The sequence below is a fragment of the Silene latifolia genome, chromosome 8 (assembly GCF_048544455.1).
Source record: "Silene latifolia isolate original U9 population chromosome 8, ASM4854445v1, whole genome shotgun sequence".
In the NCBI taxonomy this organism is placed as follows: Eukaryota; Viridiplantae; Streptophyta; class Magnoliopsida; order Caryophyllales; family Caryophyllaceae; genus Silene; species Silene latifolia.
Window position 1 is genome coordinate 84,539,775 of NC_133533.1, and position 6,808 is coordinate 84,546,582.

The window sequence follows — 6,808 nt, forward strand, 5'->3', positions numbered from 1 at the left end:
TTCTTATTTCAAAGAATCGGTTTTCAAACTAAAATTGGTAGTTGTTATTAGATGATAAAACTTAAAACATGTCCTAAAGTTATTATTAGAAACGAGATATCAACTTACTCCTCTTTATAATTGTACTCTATAGTTTTTAAGCTAAAATAAGGAGTTCTGAAATTAAAAATTTTAGATGGTTTATGAGCAATAAAAATTCTTAGTTATTTACAGTATGCAGTATAGATGTTAATACATAATTTTCTTAACATAAAATTCAAATTTGTCAAAATAAAAATAGAAATATTCAAATTAAAACAATTAAGGTTGATATAAATTTATAAGTATTGAAATTTGATTTTAAAATCTAACAACCATAATATTTAAGTTGAAAAATGAGTGAATCAAAACCAAAGGTGGAGTAATTGAGTTCGAATAAAAAATCCATAATTATTTAAGTTTTCAATATATATACATTAGTAATCAAATTAAAACCGTTAAGATTTTGAACCTGGTTGTTGTCAATCGTCAATTCATCATCACCGTGGCTTTGCGGAGGGCATCTCCATTGTAGTGACCTTCTTGAGTTCTCGACTTAGCTATTGAGCAAGGTTAAATCGTCACCGTCAACGTTACAAACTATAGGGAAATGGCGAACGTAATGGCGGCAAAGGTGGCATGTTCGGTGGTTGCAAGCGTGATGTCGTGAAGGGTCGGGGACTGAGGAGGTGGCAGGGATCGGTCCACGACCATGGGATTGATGGGATCTGATGAAAAGCGTAGGGTGAAGGCTCGAGGTAGTTGAGTGTCATGGGTTTCTACTTTCAGTTTTTTTTATTTCTATTTCTTTTTAAATGGGCTAACTCTTTTATTGGACCCGTCCTATGTTATAGGACGGTCTTATAGAAGAGTTACTGTTCTTTAATTAATTAATATGGGCCGAGCCGGGCCAAATTTGGGTCAAATGCTTGGCCAAACCCGCCCAAAAGTGCCATTGGCTTTTTTTAGGCCAGCCCACTGGGTTTTTTGGGCCAAAATAAAAGGCCCAAGCTCTTAAAAAAAGCGGGCCATACCGGGTCGGGCTGATGGGCTTGTTTCGTTTGATCACCTCTAATTTTGACCGACCAATTTGGCCAACTCATTTCAATCAATCAAGTTAAGTTAACTAATCCTTGATTTAATGAAGGGCACTCTCCACATAGTTACAAGTAATCACTAAAAGCCCATCTTGTAATAATTGTTTTCGTATTGTTATTTCACGTTTTATACAATGCATGCCTCAAAACCGGTCTTTATGATTTCATAATCATAAAATCTAACTCTTAATTAAACATATAAATCTGTCAGACACAAAGAAGTAATGGCACATTCGTTTCTAAAGTTTGAATTCTTTTATAAATTTTCTTCATCTTTATTCGATTTCATACGTTTTAAATCGCTAATAGTTGTGGACATATGCCACCTACCGGTCTGTGGACATGGCCCACCTACCAGTATGTAGACACGGGCCACCTGCACTACGCCAGGCCAATATGTGGAAATGCAACGATCTTTTGAAAGCCACGCTCGGAGGCGTAGAAATGCTTTCGATCGGATCGCTTTAGATCGGTCGGTTTCGTCTCGGCAAAGGCTGCGAAACGATGCCGAGATGTTCGGAGTCGCCACCAAGCAATTATGGGATGCTTGGAAACCGTTCGAAATTCACTTTATACCTCGGTCAATCAAGGCAAAAAGCGGTGTTTGACACAGATACAAAAGATAAGGACTCGTCCCCCTTTAACATCCTATCGCTAGAATGACTCTCGTACGTCGTGGATAAGGCCATCCACTATCCAAAGGTTCTGAGTAAGGGGTGAGGGTACGTATTGGGAAGCTCTTTAATCGAATACCCAATCCCGCCCGCGTTAGCGGCCTCTACTGATCGATCGTGGTTGTTTAAGTGCAAAAGTTGATAAAACGGTTTAAATGCATGAATGCGCATCCAAAAGCTTAACCTAACATGTGAGAATTTGCTAAGTCGGTTTGTATATCAAGAAAATGATGTAGATTTGGATTTAGGTTGATTTGCATGTGAAAATGGAAATTAAACATCCATTTACCAAATTCGGATTATGATGCTTAACACGATCCCATTGTTTGAAAAGGAGTGTCAAATGACAAAGTGTAAAAACGTAAGCTTGTCAATCTGATCCGTCATATATTTGAATTAACCGTAATCGGGATCGTCGTAGACAATTGCTAAAAACGAAACAGAACAGTGCCAGGCAACCCCTTTGGGTCGCGAGCCATACGACGAGGTAACAAGGCCTGTTCAGATTTAAAATACAGGAAACAGGAGGTTCCTTGGGGCGCGAGCCATAGGGCAGTCCAAGGGACCTCTCCTGGTTGTTTAAAAGGTTATGAAAACCGTTTTAAAAGGTCATTAAAAAAACGACTTTGTTGAAAAGGTCATTAAGACCGCTTTTATGTTTAATGATTTGCAAGTATTGTTTGCATGACTCGGAATAATTACTATTATGTTAGTAATATTCGTTGTCGGATTTGCAAGTTTGAAAAGTATAGTTTACAAATAAAAATGTAAAATGTGTGTGCTTAACCGTTTTATTACCGTACTTGAATTAAATCGACATGGTATTTATTTTAACTAAGGGTGATATCCATTATGGTTAAGATAAGAATGAAAATAAAATGAAATAAAAGTGAAAGGAAAATGTTTGATTTGAACTAAATATGTTAAGTTCATTTATATGTAATTAGTCAAGCTTGTCATCGTACTCGGATTAAACCGACATGGTATAAGGAACCAAGGATGATTATGAATTATGACTAATATGTTTGCAAGTGTAAATAAGTGATGAAAAATGCTAAGTAAAAGAAAAAAAAGGGTGTTAAAATACCCATTGATTTGTAATTAATCAATAATATCATCGAGTCACGAAATAAACCGTCATGGTATAAGGAACCAATGATGATTTTGGTAATGGTCAAAATATATATCATAAAAATGATTTGAAATAGTAAAAACCGTTTGAAAATAAGAAACAAATACGGAGGAATGATGAACTCAAACACGTTTGAGTTCTGACCTGGGGTGCCATAAGAGGCGCGAGGTACCTAGTTGTCACTAGGGGCTTCTGCCTCAGGTCAAAAACCGGTTTTGGCTCAATCAATCCATGTTTTGAATCGTGTAATGCATGTTTTAGCATGTTCAACTCATAAAAACAATAAAGACATAAAACAAGTGAGTTGTTTGCACCCTCAAACTTACGTGTTATGATGTTTGCGAGGTAGACGACTTTAGAGACGGTTTTCTCATATGCGACTACTCGCGATCAAAGAAGTTTAGAAGAGTGCCTTAAAAAAGGTTTTTGTTTTGAAAATATGTTGTTGAAAAACATATTGATTAATGTTGAGTTAGTCGAATGGGTCGGTCGAATGCACGGCGAGGGTACCAAACAAAATGTATAAGGCTTGTATTTTCGATCGGTAGGTCGAAAACACGTGTCGATTTGTGACTTAGGAAGTCGAGTCCAGAAGTTTAAGGGAGATGTGAGGGGGCAGACTCTCGCGTAAATATTACGGTGTGTGAAGGTGGGTATTTATAGAGAAACGTGGGGTGGTAGGTCGGTTGAGTTTGCTTGGAGGCTAAGGAGAAGGCCCATTGAGGCGCGAGCACGCCGGTGATACAATTGGGTGTCCTGTCCTTTTCGAAAATTTGGATTTTTCATTTGTTCTAACCAATGTTTTGTTGGTTGTGATTTGTGGTCTTATATGATTGCTTATTCGTGTGAGCTTGATCTTGGGTGTTATTTGGGGTAGGTATTTTGTGTGCTTGACTCGGGTTTGACCCGTGTTGAGTCGGGATTTGAATCTTGAGTCGGTTTTTGGCCCGATGTCGGTTTTGACTCTAATTAGTGTTATTTTAATGAAAATGGCATGATAAAACCATTCATGGCATTATTTTCGACATTAGAGACTCGGGTTGACTCAGGTTGACTCGAGTTGCGGGTTTCTGAGTCGGTTTTTGGTCCGAAGACGGTTTTAACTCTAAATAATGTTGTTTTAATGCAAATGATGTTAGAAAACTTTTGAAATCTTTTTTCACATCCGAGTAATGCATTAAACCGTCTCATGTATAGCCAATTCACGCACGCATATAAAAAACATGTTATAGTCCGATCATTATTGGGTGGTTTTTGGAAGGTGCAAATACTGGGTATCTACAGAGCCCCCACTTTGACTAAGGCTTGGACGGGGCGAAAGTCAAAGTATAGTGCCCAGGTCAATCGAAGATTATAACCTGAAAACTATTGCGATGTCGAGGCAACTCAAAAGGGTTTGAGCCAAGGATCTGCCATCGGAAAGGGCGACGTCGAGGCGGCTCGGGGATGCGAGTCAAGGACCTGCCATCGGGAACATTTTAGAGTTTGTCAAGTGTCGATGCGGGTCGCTTAAATTCCATTAGAATACGTATAAAGGCTCGCCAGCCATAAGAAGGAGTCATACATGAGGCATCTTTGGTATATGTCCTTGAATTGCTTCTTGTTCGTGCGTAGAGGCTCGCCAGCTACTGAAGGTGCCGTAGAGACTTGCCATCCATTGAAGGTGTGTAGAGGCTCGCCAGATATCGATGGTCAAATGATCAACACTGAAGAAAATAGCCTGAAACATCGGGCTTATTTAAAGATATTGTCCGGTAATGACTTCCAACCAGGTTGTCGTTGATAGGTTTGGCTAGGGAGCAACAAACTCTAACTTGCTGGGGGTCCTAAACGAACTCTATGGGGATAAATCATCTAAGCAGGTGATGTGATCAATATTTGAGCATATTTAGTCCCCGAATTAGCCTCGTTTCTATGCTTTTTAGTGCATATTTGGGTCATTTACTATCTTTAGTCCTTTGTTTTGCATATTCTTTGAGGTTTTGTTTCCTTAGTAGGAGAGGAGTGCAAACCTTGCATTTTCATGGCAAAATAGAGCTAAATTGATCGAATCTAATGACCAAGCATCAAAGAGAAGACAAGACTAGAAGGCCTTTGTACATAATGTAGTAGATGGGCAATGATGAAGAAGATCCTTGCATCTCCGACAAAATACCGGAGGATTGCTGGAAGAAGAAAAGAAGAAAAGAAGAAATGGCACGCTGGACTAGATCCGAGCGTCTCACCTATCGGGACGCTCGTCCATAAGCTCCACAATCCGAGCGTCCAAGCTGCCAGGCCGCTCGTCCAACGCCTACACAATCTGCTCGTCCCAACCTTCTAGACGCTCGGATTGTCCTCCAGTGCAACACATCCTCTTCTTTCTCCATTCGAGATGCGCATATTTTTGAAAGACTAGCTAAAAGGAGACCCGCATCTTTTTAAGAGAGGAGCGATTCCTCAAGAACTTAATCGTCATTTAAGCCCTTAGTAACCCTAATTTGTGCACCTAATCCCCACTATCCATTAGTCTAATTAGATTATCATGTTCTTCTTATCAATATTTAGTGTAGTTTATATTATTCTAATCTCCCTTTAATCTTGTAATCAACTTCTAATCAAGTCTTAATACAAATCTCATTTCCTTAATTTCTCTATTGTTCATCTTTTATTTTGGGTAATTGAAGATTATTTGGGTTTATTGGGAGATTGACAACCTTCCATCAATTATCAAGTACTTCTATTATTCTTTGCATTATTATTTTGGAATCATCATTAGGTATAATTCTCTTAATCCCTTTTTAATTATTGTTAATCATCTTTATTTATTCATCATGTTTTGCTTTGTTAATATGATTGACAAGCTTGTTAACATGTTAAACTTGATAACGAGTAAGTAGTTTCCTTAACTAGGGTTAATGGGGAATTAGGGGAAACCAACACGGGGGATGATTCATGCTTAATCTAATATGTTCACATAATTTATTTGCTTGCTTGTTGTGATCTCAACTTATGCACATGTTATGTTTGATGAAATGCGAGCCTATGAATCCTTGCATTTTTGTACCCATCACTTACCTTTTCAATGAGACTTGTAAAACATAAACCAACTCGAGTCTCATTAGACCATGCATATAGTTGAGTAGGGAGGATTAAGTCGACTTGTAGGTGTTGTACAATCTAATCGATTCGGCTCTGGGACCCAAACCTTCCTACGATTGTAAGATATAAACCAACTCGATCCTATCACAACAATAATTGCTTGCTTATAATTTGAGAATATGCTTGTATGATCAATTCTCATGAATCTCCTATGAACCCATGACACCCTAGTACTTTTAATCAATTGTTTACATCTCATTTTAGTCATCTTGTTTGTTTACTTTTATTGTTATTTAGTTTAGTGATCTTCTTATCTCAACCCAAATTGTGACACCCTAGACACCGCTACTTGCAATCGAAAATCCTACATCAATACCCGTCCCTTGGGATCCGACCTTTACTTGCCTCTTTACTAGTAGTAGAGTTGTTTGTGAAGTTATAAATATTGTTTTGGTCTAGGTGCTCCTAACGAAAAGTAACCGAAATCTAAGCTCAAAGCGGACCGACCAAAAATGGCGCCGTTGCCGGGGACGATGTTAACTTGATTTGATTTTCTTTGATTGTTATTAGTTGTGTCTTTCTTTGCCTTGGGGAAGTAAAACTCCTCAAGGTTTGTTCTAATTATTTTCAAGTTGTTCGATATTTTGCAAGATGGATATTATAGATTGTTTTGTTGAGGACCACTTGAGTATACCTTTCTTCAAAGACCCCATACAAGCATTGGAAGCCTTGGAAGCAAGTGAGCCCAAAAATATGCATTGGAAGTTGGAGGTAGATCTTCTTGAGGCCGCTCTAGCTAACAAAGA